Source organism: Balaenoptera physalus, assembly GCF_965194825.1.
Source record: "Balaenoptera physalus genome assembly, chromosome: 1".
Taxonomy (NCBI): domain Eukaryota; kingdom Metazoa; phylum Chordata; class Mammalia; order Artiodactyla; family Balaenopteridae; genus Balaenoptera; species Balaenoptera physalus.
This window is the reverse complement of record NC_138882.1, coordinates 196,794,206-196,816,735: the sequence shown is the minus strand read 5'-3', so window position 1 is coordinate 196,816,735 and position 22,530 is coordinate 196,794,206. Positions and strand designations below refer to the sequence as shown.

The following is a 22,530-nucleotide window of genomic DNA, read 5'->3' as shown; positions in this document are numbered from 1 at the left end:
TACCTTGAGGCAAGTGCTCACGCTGAGTGTCCCGTTAGCGCCACAGCATGGTAGGATGCTGACCCTCTCTTCGAGCAGAGTGACTTCAGGTACGAGGCCCTCGAAGAATTCTACGCAGAGTGTTTTCTCATGGCAGCTCAGACGGGGGCCGTGACGAACACTTCCAGGGCACGTCGCACTGGCTAGAAATGTGGTCCTGAGGCTGTTCCAGTGCTCTGGAAATGTAGCTGTCCTTAAGGAACGTGCAGTGTGCTGCCCATCACTCGGCATACACAGAGGGCGTCTGAGGGACCGACCTTTCGGCCTCGATGTTGCTCAGCAGGCCCACAGGAGTCTGGAGGTACTCAGGGTTCTTGGAGGGAAAATGATGCACACCCAAGGGGCCTACGAGTCCTGAAAAGGGTACTTCCTTTAAAATAAAGCAGAACAGGGGCTTCCCTGGTGGCGCAGTGGTTGAGAATATGCCTGCCAATGCAGGGGACACGGGTTTGAGCCCTGGTCTGAGAGGATCACACATGCCGCGGAGAAACTGGGCCCGTGGGCCACAATGACTGAACCTGCGCATCTGGAGCCTGTGCTCTGCAACAAGAGAGGCCGCGATAGTGAGAGGCCCGCGCACCGCAATGAAGAGTGGCCCCATTTCCCGCAACCGGAGACAGCCCTAGCACAGAAACGAAGATCGAACATAGCGATCAGTCAATCAAAAAATAAATCTTAAAAAAAAATAAAAAATAAAAAAAATCAAATCAAGCAGAACAGCGACTAAGACCTCATGGAAACAGCTGCATGCCTCCCTTTCTGCGCGGCTACTCAGGGACGTACCTCGAGGCCAGTACTCACGTTGAGTTTCCCTTTAGCTCTAGAGCGTGGCAGGATGAGCTCCACTCCGGCCATCGAAGCAGTCGGCATATCTAGAGAAAACTCATTTTCTACCCAGAGCCATGCCTACAGTGGCTCGTGGCCTGTCAACAGCAGTCAATTTCAAGTAGCTTCAAGGCAGCATGAATGGAGCTTTCAAAATGGCAAAGAAAGGCTAGTTCCATCAGGACCCCATTTCCAAGGGCACACGCAGCATATGTCCCGGTGCTTTCTAAGAAGTCCAAAGAGACACAGGTTACCCAGTGGTTCCTTCCCTGAATCAACTCCTTGAAGCAGGGTGTTCTGCAAATAGCGAACTGCCTCAACGAAGGAACGCCCCAGCTAGGCCTCCGGGCCCGTGGCTCTTCAAAAGCCTGAAGTGTTACCCGAGGAACTGGGCTTTAGTTGCAGTCAGAATGCAAGCCGACTTTCTCTTGGAGGCAGGGTGACTTCAGGCAGGGACTCCCAGATGGAATACGAAGCCGAGGGTTTTTCTCAGTGCAGCTCTGACTTGGGCAATGAGCCAGAATTGCACGGCACGTTGGAACTGCTAGAACGGTGTTCGTGGACCTGTTCGAGTGCTGGGGAATTCAAGCTGTCCCAAGAAGGAGTGCAGTGTGTTGCCCTACACTCGGCATACACAGAGTGTCTCCGAAGGGCTATGGGCCTGGATGTGGCTTAGCGGGCCCATGGGAGCCTCGGGGTACTCAGTGTTCTTGCAGGAAATAGGGTGCCCACGCGAGGCTCCTAGATGTGCTGCAAAGCATACTGACATTAAAATAATGCAGAGCAGGGGCTTCCCTTGTGGTGCAATGTTTGGGAATCCACCTGCCGATGCAGCGGACATGGGTTCGAGCCTTGGTCCACCAAGATCTCACATGCTGCGGAGTACTTAAGCCCGTGAACCACAACGACTGAGCCTGCGCTCTAGAGCCCGGGAGCCACAACGACTGAGCCCGCATGACAGAACTAATGAAGTCCACGTGCCTAGAGCCTGTGCTCCACAACAAGAGGAGTCACCGCAATGAGGAGCCCGCGCACCGCCACGAAGAGTAGGCCCTGCTCGCTGCAACTAGAGAAAGCTCACATGCAGCAACGACGACCCAACACAGTAAAAAAAAAATGATATATTAAATAAATAAATAGATAGATAGATAAACAAATAAATAAATAAATAAACTAATGCAGAGCAGTGGCTACGGCCTCCTGAAAACTGCTGCACGCCTCTGCTTCTGCACGGCAATTCAGGGCCTTACCTTGAGGCAAGTGCTCACGCTGAGTGTCCCGTTAGCGCCACAGCATGGTAGGATGCTGGCCCTCTCCTCGAGCAGAGTGACTTCAGGTATGAGGCCCTCGAAGAATTCTACGCAGAGTGTTTTCTCATGGCAGCTCAGACGGGGGCCGTGACGAACACTTCCAGGGCACGTCGCACTGGCTAGAAATGTGGTCCTGAGGCTGTTCCAGTGCTCTGGAAATGTAGCTGTCCTTAAGGAACGTGCAGTGTGCTGCTCATCACTCGGCATACACAGAGGGCGTCTGAGGGACCGACCTTTGGGCCTCGATGTTGCTCAGCAGCCCCACAGGAGTCTGGAGATACTCAGGGTTCTTGGAGGGAAAATGATGCACACCCGAGGGGCCTACGAGTCCTGAAAAGGGTACTTCCTTTAAAATAAAGCAGAACAGGGGCTTCCCTGGTGGCGCAGTGGTTGAGAATATGCCTGCCAATGCAGGGGACACGGGTTCGAGCCCTGGTCTGAGAGAATCACACATACCGCGGAGAAACTGGGCCCGTGGGCCACAATGACTGAACCTGCGCGTCTGGAGCCAGTGCTCTGCTACAAGAGAGGCCGCGATAGTGAGAGGCCCGCGCACCGCGACGAAGAGTGGCCCCCGCTCGCTGCAACTAGAGAAAGCTCACATGCAGCAACGAGGACCCAACACAGTAAAAAAAAAAAATGATATATTAAATAAATAAATAAATAGATAGATAAACAAATAAATAAATAAATAAACTAATGCAGAGCAGTGGCTACGGCCTCCTGAAAACTGCTGCACGCCTCCGCTTCTGCACGGCAATTCAGGGCCTTACCTTGAGGCAAGTGCTCACGCTGAGTGTCCAGTTAGCTCCACAGCATGGTAGGATGCTGACTTTCTCCTCGAGCAGAGTGACTTCAGGTACGAGGCCCTCGAAGAATTCTACGCAGAGTGTTTTCTCATGGCAGCTCAGACGGGGGCCGTGACGAACACTTCCAGGGCACGTCGCACTGGCTAGAAATGTGGTCCTGGGGCTGTTCCAGTGCTCTGGAAATGTAGCTCTCCTTAAGGAACAGGCAGTGTGTTGCCCATCACTCGGCATACACAGCGGGCCTCCGAGGGACCGACCTTTGGGCCTCGATGTTGCTCAGCAGGCCCACAGGAGTCTGGAGGTACTCAGGGTTCTTGGAGGGAAAATGATGCACACCCGAGGGGCCTATGAGTCCTGAAAAGGGTACTTCCTTTAAAATAAAGCAGAACAGGGGCTTCCCTGGTGGCGCAGTGGTTGAGAATATGCTTGCCAATGCAGGGGAAACAGGTTCGAGCCCTGGTCTGAGAGGATCACACATGAAGAGTGGCCCCATTTGCCACAACTGGAGAGAGCCCTAGCACAGAAACGAAGACCCAACATAGCGATCAACCAATCAAAAAATAAATTTTAAAAAAAAATAAAAAATAAAAAATAAAATAAAATCAAGCAGAACAGCGCCTAAGACCTCATGGAAACAGCTGCATGCCTCCCTTTCTGGGCGGCTACTCAGGGACGTACCTCGAGGCCAGTACTCACGTTGAGTTTCCCTTTAGCTCTAGAGCGTGGCAGGATGAGCTCCACCCCGGCCATCGAAGCAGCCGTCATAGCTAGAGAAAACTCATTTTCTACCCAGAGCCATGCCTACAGTGGCTAGTGGCCTGTCAACAGCAGTCAATTTCAAGTAGTTTCAAGGCAGCATGAATGGAGCTTTCAAAATGGCAAAGCAAGGCTAGTTCCATCAGGACCCCATTTCCAAGGGCACACGCAGCATATATCCCGGTGCTTTCTAAGAAGTCCAAAGAGACACAGGTTACCCAGTGGTTCCTTCCCTGAATCAACTCCTCGAAGCAGGGTGTTCTGCAAATAGCGAACTGCCTCAACGAAGGAACGCCCCAGCTAGGCCTCCGGGCCCGTGGCTCTTCAAAAGCCTGAAGTGTTACCCGAGGAACTGGCCTTTAGTTGCACTAGGAACGCAAGGCGACTTTCTCTTGGAGGCAAGGTGACTTCAGGCAGGGACTCCCAGATGGAATACGAAGCCGAGGGTTTTTCTCAGTGCAGCTCAGACTTGGGCAATGAGCCAGACTTCCACGGCACGTTGGACCTCCTAGAACGGTGTTCGTGGACCTGTTCGAGTGCTGGGGAATTCAAGCTGTCCCAAGAAGGAGTGCAGTGTGTTGCCCTACACTCGGCATACACAGAGTGGCTCCGAAGGGCTATGGGACTGGATGTGGCTTAGCGGGCCCATGTGGGCCTCGGGGTACTCAGTGTTCTTGCAGGAAATAGGGTGCCCACGCGAGGCTCCTAGATGTCCTGCAAAGCATACTGACATTAAAATAATGCAGAGCAGGGGCTTCCCTTGTGGTGCAATGTTTGGGAATCCACCTGCCGATGCAGCGGACATGGGTTCGAGCCCTGGTCCACCAAGATCTCACATGCTGTGGAGCACTTAAGCCCGTGAACCACAACGACTGAGCCTGCGCTCTAGAGCCCGGGAGCCACAACGACTGAGCCCGCATGACAGAACTAATGAAGTCCAAGTGCCTAGAGCCTGTGCTCCACAACAAGAGGAGTCACCGCAATTAGAAGCCCGCGCACCGCAACGAAGAGTAGCCCCCGCTCGCTGCTACTAGAGAAAGCTCACATGCAGCAACGACGACCCAGCACAGTAAAAAAAAAAATGATATATTAAATAAATAAATAAATAGATAGATAGATAAACAAATAAATAAATAAATAAACTAATGCAGAGCAGTGGCTACGGCCTCCTGAAAACTGCTGCACGCCTCCGCTTCTGCACGGCAATTCAGGGCCTTACCTTGAGGCAAGTGCTCACGCTGAGTGTCCAGTTAGCTCCACAGCATGGTAGGATGCTGACTTTCTCCTCGAGCAGAGTGACTTCAGGTACGAGGCCCTCGAAGAATTCTACGCAGAGTGTTTTCTCATGGCAGCTCAGACGGGGGCCGTGACGAACACTTCCAGGGCACGTCGCACTGGCTAGAAATGTGGTCCTGGGGCTGTTCCAGTGCTCTGGAAATGTAGCTCTCCTTAAGGAACAGGCAGTGTGTTGCCCATCACTCGGCATACACAGCGGGCCTCCGAGGGACCGACCTTTGGGCCTCGATGTTGCTCAGCAGGCCCACAGGAGTCTGGAGGTACTCAGGGTTCTTGGAGGGAAAATGATGCACACCCGAGGGGCCTATGAGTCCTGAAAAGGGTACTTCCTTTAAAATAAAGCAGAACAGGGGCTTCCCTGGTGGCGCAGTGGTTGAGAATATGCTTGCCAATGCAGGGGACACAGGTTCGAGCCCTGGTCTGAGAGGATCACACATGAAGAGTGGCCCCATTTGCCACAACTGGAGAGAGCCCTAGCACAGAAACGAAGACTCAACATAGCGATCAACCAATCAAAAAATAAATCTTAAAAAAAAATAAAAAATAAAAAAATAAAATAAAATCAAGCAGAACAGCGCCTAAGACCTCATGGAAACAGCTGCATGCCTCCCTTTCTGGGCGGCTACTCAGGGACGTACCTCGAGGCCAGTACTCACGTTGAGTTTCCCTTTAGCTCTAGAGCGTGGCAGGATGAGCTCCACCCCGGCCATCGAAGCAGCCGTCATAGCTAGAGAAAACTCATTTTCTACCCAGAGCCATGCCTACAGTGGCTAGTGGCCTGTCAACAGCAGTCAATTTCAAGTAGTTTCAAGGCAGCATGAATGGAGCTTTCAAAATGGCAAAGCAAGGCTAGTTCCATCAGGACCCCATTTCCAAGGGCACACGCAGCATATATCCCGGTGCTTTCTAAGAAGTCCAAAGAGACACAGGTTACCCAGTGGTTCCTTCCCTGAATCAACTCCTCGAAGCAGGGTGTTCTGCAAAGAGCGAACTACCTCAACGAAGGAACGCCCCAGCTAGGCCTCCGGGCCCGTGGCTCTTCAAAAGCCTGCAGTGTTACCAGAGGAACTGGGCTTTAGTTGCAGTCGGAACGCAAGCCGACTTTCTCTTGGAGGCAGGGTGACTTCAGGCAGGGACTCCCAGATGGAATACGAAGCCGAGGGTTTTTCTCAGTGCAGCTCAGACTTGGGCAATGAGCCAGTCTTGCACGGCACTTTGGACCTGCTAGAACGGTGTTCGTGGACCTGTTCGAGTGCTGGGGAATTCAAGCTGTCCCAAGAAGGAGTGCAGTGTGTTGCCCTACACTCGGCATACACAGAGTGGCTCCGAAGTGCTATGGGCCTGGATGTGGCTTAGCGGGCCCATGGGGGACTCGGGGTACTCAGTGTTCTTGCAGGAAATAGGGTGCCCACGCAAGGCTCCTAGATGTCCTGCAAAGCATACTGACATTAAAATAATGCAGAGCAGGGGCTTCCCTTGTGGTGCAATATTTGGGAATCCACCTGCCGATGCAGCGGACATGGGTTCGAGCCCTGGTCCACCAAGATCTCACATGTTGCGGACCACTTAAGCCCGTGAACCACAATGACTCAGTCTGCGCTGTAGAGCCCGGGAGCCACAACGACTTAGCCCGCATGCCAGAACTAATGAAGTCCACGTGCCTAGAGCCTGTGCTCCACAACAAGAGGAGTCACCGCAAAGAGAAGCCCGCGCACCGCATCGAAGAGTAGCCCCCGCTCGCTGCAACTAGAGAAAGCTCACATGCAGCAACGACGACCCAACACAGTAAAAAAAAAATGATATATTAAATAAGTAAATAAATAGATAGATAGATAAACAAATAAATAAATAAATAAACTAATGCAGAGCAGTGGCTACGGCCTCCTGAAAACTGCTGCATGCCTCCGCTTCTGCACGGCAATTCAGGGCCTTACCTTGAGGCAAGTGCTCACGCTGAGTGTCCCGTTAGCGCCACAGCGTGGTAGGATGCTGACTTTCTCCTCGAGCAGAGTGACTTCACGTACGAGGCCCTCGAAGAATTCTACGCAGAGTGTTTTCTCATGGCAGCTCAGACGGGGGCCGTGACGAACACTTCCAGGGCACGTCGCACTGGCTAGAAATGTGGTCCTGGGGCTGTTCCAGTGCTCTGGAAATGTAGCTCTCCTTAAGGAACAGGCAGTGTGTTGCCCATCACTCGGCATACACAGAGGGCCTCCGAGGGACCGACCTTTGGGCCTCGATGTTGCTCAGCAGGCCCACAGGAGTCTGGAGGTACTCAGGGTACTTGGAGGGAAAATGATGCACACCCGAGGGGCCTACGAGTCCTGAAAAGGGTACTTCCTTTAAAATAAAGCAGAACAGGGGCTTCCCTGGTGGCGCAGTGGTTGAGAATATGCCTGCCAATGCAGGGGACACGGGTTCGAGCCCTGGTCTGAGAAGATCACACATGCCGCGGAGAAACTGGGCCCGTGGGCCACAATGACTGAACCTGCGCGTCTGGAGCCTGTGCTCCGCAACAAGAGAGGCCGCGATAGTGAGAGGCCCGCGCACCGCGATGAAGAGTTGCCCCATTTGCCGCAAATGGAGAGAGCCCTAGCACAGAAACGAAGAACCAACATAGCGATCAATCAATCAAAAAATAAATCTTAAAAAAAAATAAAAAATAAAAAAAATCAAATCAAATCAAGCAGAACAGCGACTAAGACCTCATGGAAACAGCTGCATGCCTCCCTTTCTGCGCGGCTACTCAGGGACTTACCTCGAGGCAAGTACTCACGTTGAGTTTCCCTTTAGCTCTAGAGCGTGGCAGGATGAGCTCCACCCCGGCCATCGAAGCAGCGGGCATAGCTAGAGAAAACTCATTTTCTACCCAGAGCCATGCCTACAGTGGCTAGTGGCCTGTCAACAGCAGTCAATTTCAAGTAGCTTCAAGGCAGCATGAATGGAGCTTTCAAAATGGCAAAGCAAGGCTAGTTCCATCAGGCCCCCATTTCCAAGGGCACACGCAGCATATATCCCGGTGCTTTGTAAGAAGTCCAAAGAGACACAGGTTAGCCAGTGGTTCCTTCCCTGAATCAACTCCTCGAAGCAGGGTGTTCTGCAAATAGCGAACTGCCTCAATGAAGGAGCGCCCCAGCTAGGCCTCCGGGCCCGCGGCTCTTCAAAAGCCTGCAGTGTTACCCGAGGAACTGGGCTTTAGTTGCAATCGGAACGCAAGCCGACTTTCTCTTGGAGGCAGGGTGACTTCAGGCAGGGACTCCCAGATGGAATACGAAGCCAAGGGTTTTTCTCAGTGCAGCTCAGACTTGGGCAATGAGCCAGACTTGCACGGCACGTTGGACCTGCTAGAACGGTGTTCGTGGACCTGTTCGAGTGCTGGGGAAATCAAGCTGTCCCAAGAAGTAGTGCAGTGTGTTGCCCTACACTCGGCATAAACAGAGTGGCTCCGAAGGGCTATGGGCCTGGATGTGGCTTAGCGGGCCCATGGGGGCCTCGGGGTACTCAGTGTTCTTGCAGGAAATAGGGTGCCCACGCGAGGCTCCTAGATGTCCTGCAAAGCATACTGACATTAAAATAATGCAGAGCAGGGGCTTCCCTTGTGGTGCAATGTTTGGGAATCCACCTGCCGATGCAGCCGACATGGGTTCGAGCCCTGGTCCACCAAGATCTCACATGCTGCGGAGCACTTAAGCCCGTGAACCACAATGACTGAGCCTGCGCTCTAGACCCCAGGAGCCACAACGACTGAGCCCGCATGCCAGAACTAATGAAGTCCACGTGCCTAGAGCTGGTGCTCCACAACAAGAGGAGTCACCGCAAAGGAAGCCCACGCACAGCAATGAAGAGTAGCCCCCGCTCGCTGCAACTAGAGAAAGCTCACATGCAGCAACGACGACCCAACACAGTAAAAAAAAAATGATATATTAAATAAATAAATAAATAGATAGATAGATAAACAAATAAATAAATAAACTAATGCAGAGCAGTGGCTACGGCCTCCTGAAAACTGCTGCACGCCTCCGCTTCTGCACGGCAATTCAGGGCCTTACCTTGAGGCAAGTGCTCACGCTGAGTGTCCCGTTAGCCCCACCACATGGTAGGATGCTGACTTTCTCCTCGAGCAGAGTGACTTCAGGTAAGAGGCCCTCGAAGAATTCTACGCAGAGTGTTTTCTCATGGCAGCTCAGACAGGGGCCGTGACGAACACTTCCAGGGCACGTCGCACTGGCTAGAAATGTGGTCCTGGGACTCTTCCAGTGCTCTGGAAATGTAGCTCTCCTTAAGGAACAGGCAGTGTGTTGCCCATCACTCGGCATACACAGCGGGCCTCCGAGGGACCGACCTTTGGGCCTCGATGTTGCTCAGCAGGCCCACAGGAGTCTGGAGGTACTCAGGGTTCTTGGAGGGAAAATGATGCACACCCGAGGGGCCTACGAGTCCTGAAAAGGGTACTTCCTTTAAAATAAAGCAGAACAGGGGCTTCCCTGGTGGCGCAGTGGTTGAGAATATGCCTGCCAATGCAGGGGACACGGGTTCGAGCCCTGGTCTGAGAGGATCACACATGCCGTGGAGAAAATGGGCCCGTGGGCCACAACGACTGAACCTGCACGTCTGGAGCCTGTGCTCCACAACAAGAGAGGCCGCGATAGTGAGAGGCCCGTGTACCGGGATGAAGAGGGGCCCCATTTGCCGCAACTGGAGAGAGCCGTAGCACAGAAACGAAGACCCAACATAGCGATCAATCAATCAAAAAATAAACCTTAAAAAAAAATAAAAAATAAAAAAATAAAATAAAATCAAGCAGAACAGCGACTAAGACCTCATGGAAACAGCTGCATGCCTCCCTTTCGGCGCGACTACTCAGGGACTTACCTCGAGGCCAGTACTCACGTTGAGTTTCCCTTTAGCTCTAGAGCGTGGCAGGATGAGCTCCACCCCGGCCATCGAAGCAGCCGCCATAGCTAGAGAAAACTCATTTTCTACCCAGAGCCATGCCTACAGTGGCTCGTGAACTGTCAACAGCAGTCAATTTCAAGTAGCTTCTAGGCAGCATGAATGGAGCTTTCAAAATGGCAAACAAGGCTAGTTCCATCAGGCCCCCATTTCCAAGGGCACACGCAGCCTATATCCCGGTGCTTTCTAAGATGTCCAAAGAGACACAGGTTACCCAGTGGTTCCTTCCCTGAATCAACTCCTCGAAGCAGGGTGTTGTTCAAAGAGTTAACTGCCTCAACGAAGGAACGCCCAGGCTAGGCCTCCGGGCCCGTGGCTCTTCAAAATCCTGAAGTGTTACCCGAGGAACTGGGCTTTAGTTGCAGTCGGAACGCAAGCCGACTTTCTCTTGGAGGCAGGGTGACTTCAGGCAGGGACTCCCAGATGGAATACGAAGCCGAGGGTTTTTCTCAGTGCAGCTCAGACTTGGGCAATGAGCCAGACTTGCACGGCACGTTGGACCTGCTAGAACGGTGTTCGTGGACCTTTTCGAGTCCTGGGGAAATCAAGCTGTCCCAGGAAGGAGTGCAGTGTGTTGCCCTATACTCGGCATACACAGAGTGGCTCCGAAGGGCTATGGGCCTGGATGTGGCTTAGCGGGCCCATGGTGGCCTGGGGGTACTCAGTGTTCTTGCAGGAAATAGGGTGCCCACGCGAGGCTCCTAGATGTCCTGCAAAGCATATTGACATTAAAATAATGCAGAGCAGGGGCTTCCCTTGTGGTGCAATGTTTGGGAATCCACCTGCCGATGCAGCCGACATGGGTTCGAGCCCTGGTCCACCAAGATCTCACATGCTGCGGAGCAACTAAGCCCGTGCACCACAACGACTGAGCCTGCGCTCTAGAGCCCGGGAGCCACAACGACTGAGCCCGCATGCCAGAACTAATGAAGTCCACGTGCCTAGAGCCTGTGCTCCACAACAAGAGGAGTCACCGCAATGAGAAACCCGCGCACCGCAATGAAGAGTAGCCCCCGCTCGCTGCAACTAGAGAAAGCTCACATGCAGCAACGAGGACCCAACACAGTAAAAAAAAATGATATATTAAATAAATAAATAAATAGATAGATAGACAGATAGATAAACAAATAAATAAATAAATAAACTAATGCAGAGCAGTGGCTACAGCCTCCTGAAACCTGCTGCACGCCTCCGCTTCTGCACGGAAATTCAAGGCCTTACCTTTCGGCAAGTGCTCACGCTGAGTGTCCCGTTAGCGCCACAGCATGGTAGGATGCTGACTTTCTCCTCGAGCAGAGTGACTTCAGGTACGAGGCCCTCGAAGAATTCTACGCAGAGTGTTTTCTCATGGCAGCTCAGACGGGGGCCATGACGAAGACTTCTATGGCACGTTGGACTGTTTAGAAATGTGGTCTTGATGCTGTTCGAGTGCTCTGGAAATGTAACCCTAACTCTCTAACAGTAACCCTCCCCCTCCCCCTAACCTTAAACCCTAAACCCTAAACCCTAACCCCTAATACTTAACCCTATCCCTAGCCCCATCCGTAAAACCCTAACTCTAACCCTATCCCTAAACCTAGTCCTAACGAAGGCCACGAACCTGTCCGTAACTCAGTCCCTGATACAATAGCTAACAAAGGTTCTGATGCTAGTCCTAACTAAGGCCCTGACACTGTCCTTAACTAAGGCCCTGAAACTACTCCTAACTCAGGCCCTGGTCATGTCTTTAACTAAGACCCTAATGCTGATCCTACAAATGCCCTGATGCTGCTTCTAATTCATGCCCTGAAAATGTCCCTAGCTAATGCCCTGACGTTAGGCTTCACTCAGGCCCTGTCTCTCTCCCTAAGTCAGCCTCTGATGCTGTCCCTACCTGAAGCCCGGACACTGGTTCTAAAGAAGGCCCTGATACTCTCAGTAACTGAGGTCTTGACCCTATCCCTAGGTTACTTCCTGACACTATCCCTACATGTTAACCTGACCCTGTCCCTAGCTAACCTCCTGCCTCTTATGCTAACTAAAGCCTTTATGCTGTGCCTAACTCAGGCCCTGAATTTAGTCCCAAGGACGTGACACTGTCTCTAACTAAGGTCTAGATGCTCGTCCTACGTCAGTGCCTGATACTGTCCCTAACTATGGCCCTACCCCTATTCCTAACTCAGGACCTGACACTGTACCTAACAGAAGGACCTGACACTAATCCTAACTAAGACCCTAACACTGTTCCTAACAAAGGCTCTGATGCTAGTCCTACCCAAGGCCCTGACACTGTCCCTAACTAAGGCCCTGACACTCCACCTAGCTCAGGCACTGACACTGTCCCTAACAAAGGCCCTGACACTACACCTAACTCAGGCCCCGACACTGTCCCTAACTAAGGCCCTGACACTACTCCTAACTGAGGCTCTGACACGATTCCTGACATAGACTCTGATGCTGGCCCTAACTAAGGCCCTGACACTGTTCCTTACTAAGGCTCTGACACTACTCCTAACTCAGGCCGTGATACAATATATAACAAAGGCTATGATGCTAGTTCTAACTATGGCCCTGACACTGTCATAACTAAGGCCTTGACACTACCCCTAACTCAGGCCCTGACACTGGCCCTAACTAAGGCCCTGACATTACTCCTAACTCAGGCCCTGACACTGGCCCTAACTAAGGCCCTGACACTACTCCTATCCCAGGCACTGACAGGATACCTAATGAAGGCTCTGATGCTAGGCGTAACTAAGGCCCTGACACTGTTCCGAACTAAGTTCTTGACATTACTCCTAACTCAGGCCCTGACATGATACCTAACAAAGGCTCTGATGCATTGGACATGTGCTTTTAGCAGTAGACCTAAAGCAAACAGTGATACATCATGAGTAATTACATTCTGATAACTTCACTAGGTAATTTTCCTTTCCTCTTAAACATCAGGGCAAAATGAAGCCAACACAGTAACTTTCATAAATACACACTTCAGTACAGAGGTGTCATTTACCCAATTGCTCCAAGTCCTAAGTAGCTTCAGGTGAAGGACTTCCCTGTGTCTGGGAAACACAGATCAAAGCCAGTAACAAAAAAACAAAAACATTATAACCATATTCACCAGTTCACTCAGTAACCAATCCTTTTGTTAACTTTTTATGAAGCCATCCGATTCTCCATTAAGATTTTTCATTTCTTACCCAGTTTGGCATTATGATATGAAATTTATCAGAGACCTGTGCTTGCCAAAAGGTCCTTCACATACATCTTCTTGAAGATGGAGCAGTTTTGCAAAGTGTTAGAGCACAACAGTAACTATCTATAAATCACATAAAGACTTAAAAGGTCACGGTTAAACATTTGATCACAATGTAAATGACAAAAGAAACCATTATTGCTGTGACGTACAACATTTAAAAATAACTAGAATTATGACTGATCAAATTTTACCAGGACATACTAGATTTTTAGGAATTCCATGTAATTTAACATACTATCAAATATTTCTCTCTGAGATGGGTCAAGGGCCTTCTAAAGCATCTCCAAGTTAGCTGGAGATCAAAAGAACTGTTAGAATTGGCCAAACAACACTCATTCACTGAACCAAAGTAAAGAGATTTCAAACAAAAATACAGATCACAGACACAGGCAAAGAAACTCACAAGCTGTCCACAATCAAAAACAGCATTCCAAGAAAACTTTGGAGGGAGAAACCAAATCCAGGCTTGCCCTAACCCACTTCCAACAAAATCCATCTTAGAAAATCCCGGTCATGCACAACTCTTTCCTCAGTGTTCCCTTTTCACAAATGTTCATCACTTCTGTATCCATCTTATGTTGCCCCTTATTTTTTTCCACATTCAGACACAACCAGCTCTAGTACAAAGTGACTTTCTTTTCTCTTTGTACCATCAGCCTGTTACCTAGCTGCTCACTTTCTTTATTACGTAGCTTCATAAATGTTTGAACATATAGAACTTCTTCTGTCTTTCTCTTCCTGTGACAAAACAACTAGCTGAAGGATAGTATAGTCATTTAGGCTACCATTCAAAGACCACCTTTCCGCATTTTTCAAGAATGTATCCATACACTGGCCAGACAAAATTACAATAGAATTTCATTCTTTTCTTAGTCTTAGGTTTACAACTATAGGTTGACCAGTCTGCCAGGACTTTGCCCATTGGCTATCAGATGGAACTGAAGAAGAAGCACTTCTTATGTCTGAACCATAGAACACTCAAATGCGGGCTAAGAACAAAACAAAATCCTAACCACCAATGGAAGCCTCAAACCAAAGGAACAAGAAACCAAACAGAAACCAAAAACCAAACAGCACAAGACTCAAATCAGCTTCCAAGTCTCAACTTAGCCTGTGACCTCTGTCCAAGTGGTGCACCTTCCAAATGAGATTTCCTGGAATGAAAAGTCACCCAAATGGGAACCAAGGTTCCCCCAAATGTACAGGGCTAAAAGAACCTCAGAGTGCCTGCCAGGGGAGTTACCACATGCTGGCTGAGGTGCTGCAACATCCCAAATGCTGTTTTTCTGGTTCCCCAAAATAATCCCTTGGAGTAGGACATTCGGGGCAGTCCAGGCAGGAGGAAGAGAGGAATGTCCTCAAGGCAAAGACAGCCTCGGCAGCTGCTAGGGTGGTCCCTCTTCCACCATCTACTCCTGCCCCAGAGTTTTAACTGCTGGGATGACTGGGGCTTGGCCTTTCCAGGCAAGGGTCCCACGTGGTCCGGCCTCTAAAAGAATTCTCCAACCCTACACTCTCTCGAAAGAGGCTGGCGTGGAGAAAATCTCAGTGTCCAATCAAGTCAGGGGACCCACAGGGGCCATCCCCAAGTCAGCCCCACACTGGGTACTAAATTTGATGTCGAAAACTCGACCTCTGTGCACCAGTGCCAAATCGAATCTCAGAGAGAGAGGTTTGGAGGAAGTAGAAAAGAATAGCTTTACTGCTTTGGCAGCCAAAGGGGGACACAGAAAACTCATGCCCTCAAAAACCGTGCGTCCCAATGCAGGAGGATCTGGTGAGGAGTTTTACAGAAATGGTTTAAGGACACAGTTGATCCTAAGGATTAGTGTGTGCACAGGGCCTTAACTCACTTTAATCTGGCCTCAGATGGTCTCTTGATGAGCTTCTCTGGAATGAAGAACACGAAAATCTTGTATTTTGTGGGGGTTTTAGGTTGGTAAAGCGCCCAAAGATACTCTTAAGTGTATCCCTTGAGGCAAAACCAGGATCCTGCCCCAAGGCTGCACTATTGTTTCTTGACTCTTCCTCCCTTGTCTCTGCATCCCCTCCCTTCCCTGATTAGCAACTATTCGAATCTGCCCTTTGGAACTCAGGGAAGGTCCTGGAGTCTCAAGCCTAACTAAGGCCCTTACACTACTCCTAACTCAGTCCCTGACACTGTACCTAACAAAGGCTCTGATGCAAATCCTAACTCAGGCCCTGACACTGTCTCTAACTAAGGCCCTGCTGCCATCAATATTTAAGTCCTGACATTATCCTGAGCTAATACCCTGACCCTGATCTTACCAAGGTCCTGAAACTGTACCAAACTAAGCCCCTGTCCCTAAGTGAGACCCTGACGCTGTCCCTAAGTGAGGCCCTGAGAATGTCTTTAACGAAGACCCTAATGCTGATCCTAAGTCATGCCCTGACACTGTCACTCACTCAGGCCCTGTTGCCTTACCTTAGTTAGGCTCTGACGCTGTCCGTACGTGAAGCCCTGACACTGGTCCTGATGAAGGCCCTGACGCTGGTCCTAAGGCCCTCATGCTCTCAATAACTAAGGCTTTCACGCTATCCCTAGCTCATATCCTGACACTATCCCTGGCCTGGAACCTGACTCTGTCCCGAGCTAATGTCCTGCCCCTTATCCTCACTGAAGCCCTAATGCTCTCCCTAACTAAGGCCCAGACTAGTCCTAACTAAGGCCCTGACACTGTCTCTAACTAAGGTCCGGAATCTGTCCCTAATATAGGCCCTGCTGCCGGCAATAACTGAAATCCGGACACTATCCTGAGCTAATATCCTGACCCATTTCTAACCAAGGTCCTGACACCGTCCCTAAGAAAGCCCTGTCGCTGTCTTTAAGTGAAGACCTGAGGCTGTGCCTAACTCAGGCCCTAAAGCTATGCCTAACTGAGGCCTTGACGCTGTGACTAACTCAGGCCCTGATCATGTCTGTAACTAAGACCCTAATGCTGATGCAACAAAGGCCCTGATGCTGCTCCTACATCATGCCCTGACAGTGTCCCCAGCTAAGGGCCTGACGCTAGGCCTCACTCAGGCCCTGTCCCTCTCCCAGAGTCAGGTACTGACGCTGTCCCTACCTGAAGCCCTGACACTGGTCCTAAATAAGGCCCTGATACTGTAACTAAGCTCTTGACACTATCCCTAGGTCATTTCCTGACACGATCCCTAAACTTTACCCTAACCCTGTCCCTAGCAAATGTCCTGCCTCTTATGCTAACTAAAGCCCTTATGCTGTGATTACCTCAGGCCCTGAATTTAGTCCCAAGGCTGTGACACTGTCCCTAACTAAGGCCCTAACACTATTCCTAACTCAGGCCCTGACACTGTACCTAACAGAGGCCCAGATGCTAGTACTAACTAAGGCCTTGACACTGTCCCTAACTAAGGCCCTAACACTATTCCTAACTCAGGCCCTGACACTGTACCTAACAGAGGCCCAGATGCTAGTACTAACTAAGGCCTTGACACTGTCCCTAACTAAGGCCCTAACACTATTCCTAACTCAGGCCCTGACACTGTACCTAACAGAGGCCCAGATGCTAGTACTAACTAAGGCCTTGACACTGTCCCTAACTAAGGCCCTGCTGCCGTCAATATCTAATGTCCTGACACTATCCTGAGTTAATTTCCGGACCCATCTCTTACCAAGGTCCTGAAACTGTCCCTAAGTAAGCCCTGACGCTGTCCCTAAGTGAGGCCCTGAGGCTGTCCCTAACAGAGGCCCTGATAATGTCTTTAACAAAGCCCCTGAGGCTGATCCTACTGAGGCCCTTATGCTGCTCCTAAGTCATGCCCTGAGACTATCCCTAGCTAAGGCCCTGACGCTAGGCCTCACTCAAGCCCTGTCGCTCTCCCTAAGTTCGGCTCTGAGGCTGTCCCTACCTGAAGCCCTGACACTGGTCCTAAATTAGGCCCTGATGCCCTAAGTAACTAAGGTCTTGACACTGTACCTAGGTCATGTCCTGACACGAACCTAACCTTGTCTTTAACTAATGTTGAGCTTCTTATGCTAAATAAATCCCTGATGCTGTTCCTAACTAAGGCCCTGAAATTAGTCCCGAGGCCGTGACCCTGGCCCTAACTGAGGCCTGGAGGCTCGTCCTAACTCAGGCCCTGACACTGTCCCTAACTAAGGCCTTGACACTACACCTAACTCAGTCCCTGACACTGTACCTTACAAAGGCTCTGATGCTACTCCTAACTCAGTCCCTGACACTGAACCTAACAAAGGCTCTGATGCTAGTCCTAAGTCAGGCTGAGACACTGTCTCTAAGGCCCTGCTGCAGTCAATATCTAAAGTCCTGACATTATCCTGAGCTAATATCCTGACCCATGTCTTCCCAAGGTCCTGAAACTGTCCCAAAGTAAGCCCTGACGCTGTCCCTAAGTGAGGCCTTGAGGCTGTCCCTAACAGAGGCCCTGATAATATCTTTAATGAAGACCCTAATGCTGATCCTACAGAGGCCTTTATGCTGCTCCTAAGTCATGCCCTGATACTGTCCCTTACTCAGGCCCTAAAGATAGGCCTCACTTAGGCCCTGTTGCTGTACCTTAGTTAGGCTCTGACGCTGTCTCTACATCTAGCCTTGACACTGGTCCTGATGAAGGCCCTGACGCTGGTCCTAACTAAGGCCCTCATGCTCTCAATAACTAATGTCTTCACGCTATCCCTAGCTCATTTCCTGACACTATCCCTGGCCTGGAAGCTGACTCTGTCCCGAGCTAATTTCCTGCCTCTTATCCTAACTGAAGCCCTAATGCGCTCCCTAACTAAGGCCCAGACTAGTCCTAACTAAGGCCCTGACACTATCTCTAACTAAGGTCCGGAATCTGTCCCTAATATAGGCCCTGCTGCCGGCAATAACTGAAATCCGGACACTATCCTGAGCTAATATCCTGACCCATTTCTAACCAAGGTCCTGACACCGTCCCTAAGAAAGCCCTGTTGCTGTCCCTAAGTGAAGACCTGAGGCTGTGCCTAACTCAGGCCCTGAAGCTATGCCTAACTGAGGCCTTGACGCTGTGACTAACTCAGGCCCTGATCATGTCTTTAACTAAGACCCTAATGCTGATGCAACAAAGGCCCTGATGCTGCTACTACGTCATGACCTGACAGTGTCCCCAGCTAAGGCCCTGACGCTAGGCCTCACTCAGGCCCTGTCGCTCTCCCTAAGTCAGCCTCTGATGCTGGCCCTACCTGAAGCCCTGACACTGGTTCTAAATAAGGCCCTGATACTCTCAGTAACTGAGGTCTTGACACTGTCCCTAGCTCATTTCCTGACACTATCCCTAGACCTTAACCTAACCCTGTCTCTAGCTAATGTCTTGCCTCTTATGCTAACTAAATCCCTGATGCTGTCCCTAACTAAGACCCTGAAATTAGTCCCGAGGCCGTGAACCTGTCCCTAACTGAGGCCTGGAGGCTGTCCTTAACAAAGGCCCTCAACTTATCTTTAACTGAGGCCCTGACACTCTCCCTCACTAAGGATTGAGGCTTGTCTCTATCTAAGGCTCTGAGTCTGTCTTTAACTAATGGCCTCATTCTTTCCCTAACAAAGGCCCTGACATAGTCCCTAACTAAGGCCCTGACACGGTCCCTAATAACATGAGCTGTCCCTCATTAATGCCCTGATGCGGCCCATAAATGATGTACCGAAGATGGCACTAAGGTCCAGACAATGTCACTAATGACCCAAAATGTCTCTTACTAAGGCCCTCAAATTACCTCTAACTGAGGCCCTAAAGATGTCCATAACTAAGTCCCTGATACTATCTCTAACTAAGACCCTCAAGTTATCTTTAACTGAGGCCATGACAGTGTCCTTAACAAAGAACTTGACACTGTCTCTAACTAAGGCCCTGAGTCTGTCTTTACCTAATGGCCTCACTCTTTCCCCAACTACTCCCTGACGCTGACCCTAACCAAGGCCCTGACGGTGTGCCTAATTGCCTGAGCTGTCTTTCACTAATACCCTGACCCTGTCCATAACTAACGCCCTGATGATGTCCCTAATGAACAGCCTGAAGTGTCTCTTACTAAGGTCCTCAAGTTTTCTCTGAGGCCCTGACACTCTCCCTAATTAAGGCCTTGACACTGTCTTTAAGTAAAGGCCTGATGCAGTTCCTACCTGAGGTGTTGATGCTCTCACTAAGACCCTGAAGTCTCTACCTGAGAAGCTGACACTGTCTGTAACTGATTTCCTGACTCTTTCCTTAACTAACATCCTAATTTTGCCCCTAAATAACACCCTGACACTGGTCCTAACTACGGCCCTGATGCTGAACCTATCTAAGGCCCTGACGATGTCCCTAATAGACTTAGATGTCCCTCACTGTGGTCCTGATCCTGTCCATTACTAAGGTCCTGAAGATGTGCCTAAGTACGTCTCTGACCCTGTCCTAAGGCCCTGACCCTCTTCCTAACTAAGGGCCTTGACGCTGTCTCTACAGAAGGCAAGTATGGACCTGATCCTGTCCATAACTAAGCCCCTGAAGATGTCCCTCATTAAGTCTCTGACACTGCCCTTAATAAGCCCCTGACACTGTCCCTAGCTAATGGCCTAAACTATAACTTACAAAGTCCCTAACACTATCCCCAAGATGCTGACACCCTTCCTAACTTAGGCTTTGATGCTGCCCCTTAGTGCCTAAGCGGTGACAAAATAACACCCTGATTCTATTACTAAGGCCCTGAATATATCCCTAAGAAAGTCTCTGAAGTGTCCCTAACTAATGGCCTAAACTGTCTCTTACTAAGGCCCTCACGTTATCTCTGAGGGCCTGACAACACTGTCCCTAAGGCCCTGTTGCTGGCCCTAATTAATGTCCTGTTGCTGGCCCAAACTAACGTCCTGATGCTGAACCTAACTGAGGCCCTGATGCTCTTCCTAACTAAGGCCTTGAGGCCAATTCTACCTGAGGCCCTGAAACTGTCTGTAACTAATGACCTGACTCTTTCCCTAACTAACACCCTAATTTTGTCCCTCATTAATGCCCTGACACTGGTCGACACTACAGCCCTGATGCTGACCCAATCTAAGGCCTTGACAATGTCCCTAATAGCCTTAGATTTCCCTCACTGTTGGCCTGACCCTGTCCCTCACCAAGGCCCTGACCTCTTCCTAACTAAGGCTGTGATGACGTCTCTACCTGAGGCACTGACACTGTCTATAATAACGGCCGACTCTTTCCCTAACACCCTGATGCTGTCCCTAATAGCCTCATGTATCTCTCAATAACGCCCTGATCCTGTTCATAACTAAGGCCCTGAATATGTCCCTAAGTATGTCTCTGACGCTGTCCTTAACTAAGGCCCTGATGCTCTCTCTACCTAAGGCACTGACACTATCTATAATAATGACCTGACTCTTTCCCTAAATAACACCCTAGTTTTGGCCCTGACTAACACCCTGACACTGATCCTAATTATGGCCATGATGCTGGCTCGAAGGCCCTGAAGATATCCCTAAGTAACAGCCTGAACTGTGTCTAACTAAGGCCCTCACGTTATCTCTAACTGAAGCACTGACACTGTCCCTAACTTAGGCCCTGACGCTGTCCCTTATAGTCTAAGCTGTCACTAAATAATGCCCTGATCCTGTCCATAACTAAGGCCCTGAATATGTCCCTAAGTACATCTCTGACGATGTCCCTAACAGCCTGAACCCTCTTCAAGTTATCTCTGAGGTTCTGACACTGGCCCTTACTAAGGCCTCACCCCGGGGTTGTCCCAGGCTGCTGGGCAGTTTTCTCTTGTCCGCATCTCTAGCCAGCTGCCTGCCATTTGCCACTCTAAGGTTCTGCGATGCAGTGGTCCCACGTGGGATGTGCCTGTGTAGGCTCACCTGCGGGAGGAGAGTCATGGCCACTCCGCCCTCCAGGGGACTGCGGCTCAGGGTAGGAATCTCTCAGCTAGCGTCTGGACACAGGGTTCTGTGTCCTTGTTTGCTGTAAATCCCTTGGAGTTACCTCTAACATTTTTTAAATGGATCTCCCCCTCAGCATATTTATGATTTAAATTATTTACCACATTAAAATTCAGGAATGACATTATTAGAATGAGCAGGAAGACACAGGATGCCCCCCAAATGATCTATTACTTGGAGGATTTAAAATTCTAATGAGAAAACACTCACTCTCCTCATCCTCTTGGGCGTCAGCACAAGGCGGGAATCAGCTGCATTCTTTATTTATCCCTCTGATTTTCCAGAACCTTTCCTTCAAGCAGAAATCTCTGGGCTCTGCGGGAACTGTGAGTGGTGACCATCAGGTAAATCTGAGACTGAAAAGAAAGAGGAAAACCATAATGGAAAAGAATATGAAAAATATGTATATATGTATGTATGTATATATGAATCACTTTGCTGTACAGTAGAAATTAACACCACATTGTAGGTCAACTATACTTCAGTATCGATTAGTTTGAAGGCACTTTTATAAATCAGGCCTTATTTCTCTTGTCCTTTCATCCTGGGACAAATGTATAACAGAAACTAACCTGGATTACTCCGGGATGAACTCATATCACACAGAACTTTAACTGTTGAACAAACCATGAATGTCAGTTACACCATGGGATGTCCTGATCCAATATGAAGTTTGTATACCTTGTATCAAGCCTGCAGAATCCACTAAATTTGGAAATTCAAACTGAAATGAAGCCACCTATCCCATGACTTCTCCACAACTAGTTATACAACATCAGTTGGAAACCATATACAATCAAATGAATGCAGACAGAAACAACTATAGCCTTCCGTTTTTTTCCTTTTAGATAAAGATGGTATTTAAGGTGATGTCTTGGGCCGTTTCAGGGTGTTACTCAATTTCCTGGGTATCTGCCATGCACACAGGAGGTACACATGTTAGTTAACTTGTTTGTGCAACTATATGAAGGTAGTTAATACCACAAAACTGTATACGTAAAGTGAATTAAATGCTAAAGTCATGTTTTGTATTTCTAATGACAAAGAAAAAAAAAGTGTAGCACTGATATTTGTTACAAAAATGAACATTAAAAACATTCTTAGTGAAAAAAGCCATACAGAAAAGGCCACCTAGATCCCATACTCATCTTGTCTGCTTCAAATCCATCAAGGTTGTCCAAATGAGGGGGAAACTCAGTAATGGTTCCAGAAAAAGAAAACTGGATCAGGATGGAAAAAGACATTTTCATACAGTTGGGACAGCAGGTGAAAGTTGAAGTGGGGCTGAGTATTAAATTATAATGTGGACATCAGGATTTCCTCATTTAGGGGTTATGTGCTGGTTCCTTGGGCGAAACACACTGAGC

The 22,530-nt window shown here is 49.6% G+C and overlaps 1 long non-coding RNA gene across 2 annotated transcripts in view; it reads right to left on the bottom strand.

Annotated features, from left to right (window-relative positions):
* Positions 1 to 22,530, bottom strand: part of LOC309637759 — an 864,831-nt gene that overhangs the window by 399,972 nt on the left and 442,329 nt on the right. The window contains exon 3 of one of the 2 annotated variants that reach the window (XR_014250787.1): positions 21,374 to 21,519. This is a non-coding gene — a long non-coding RNA (uncharacterized lncRNA). Of the gene's footprint in view, positions 1 to 20,696; positions 21,520 to 22,530 lie in introns of those variants that run through there. The other variant, XR_014250788.1, reaches the window with a different exon arrangement.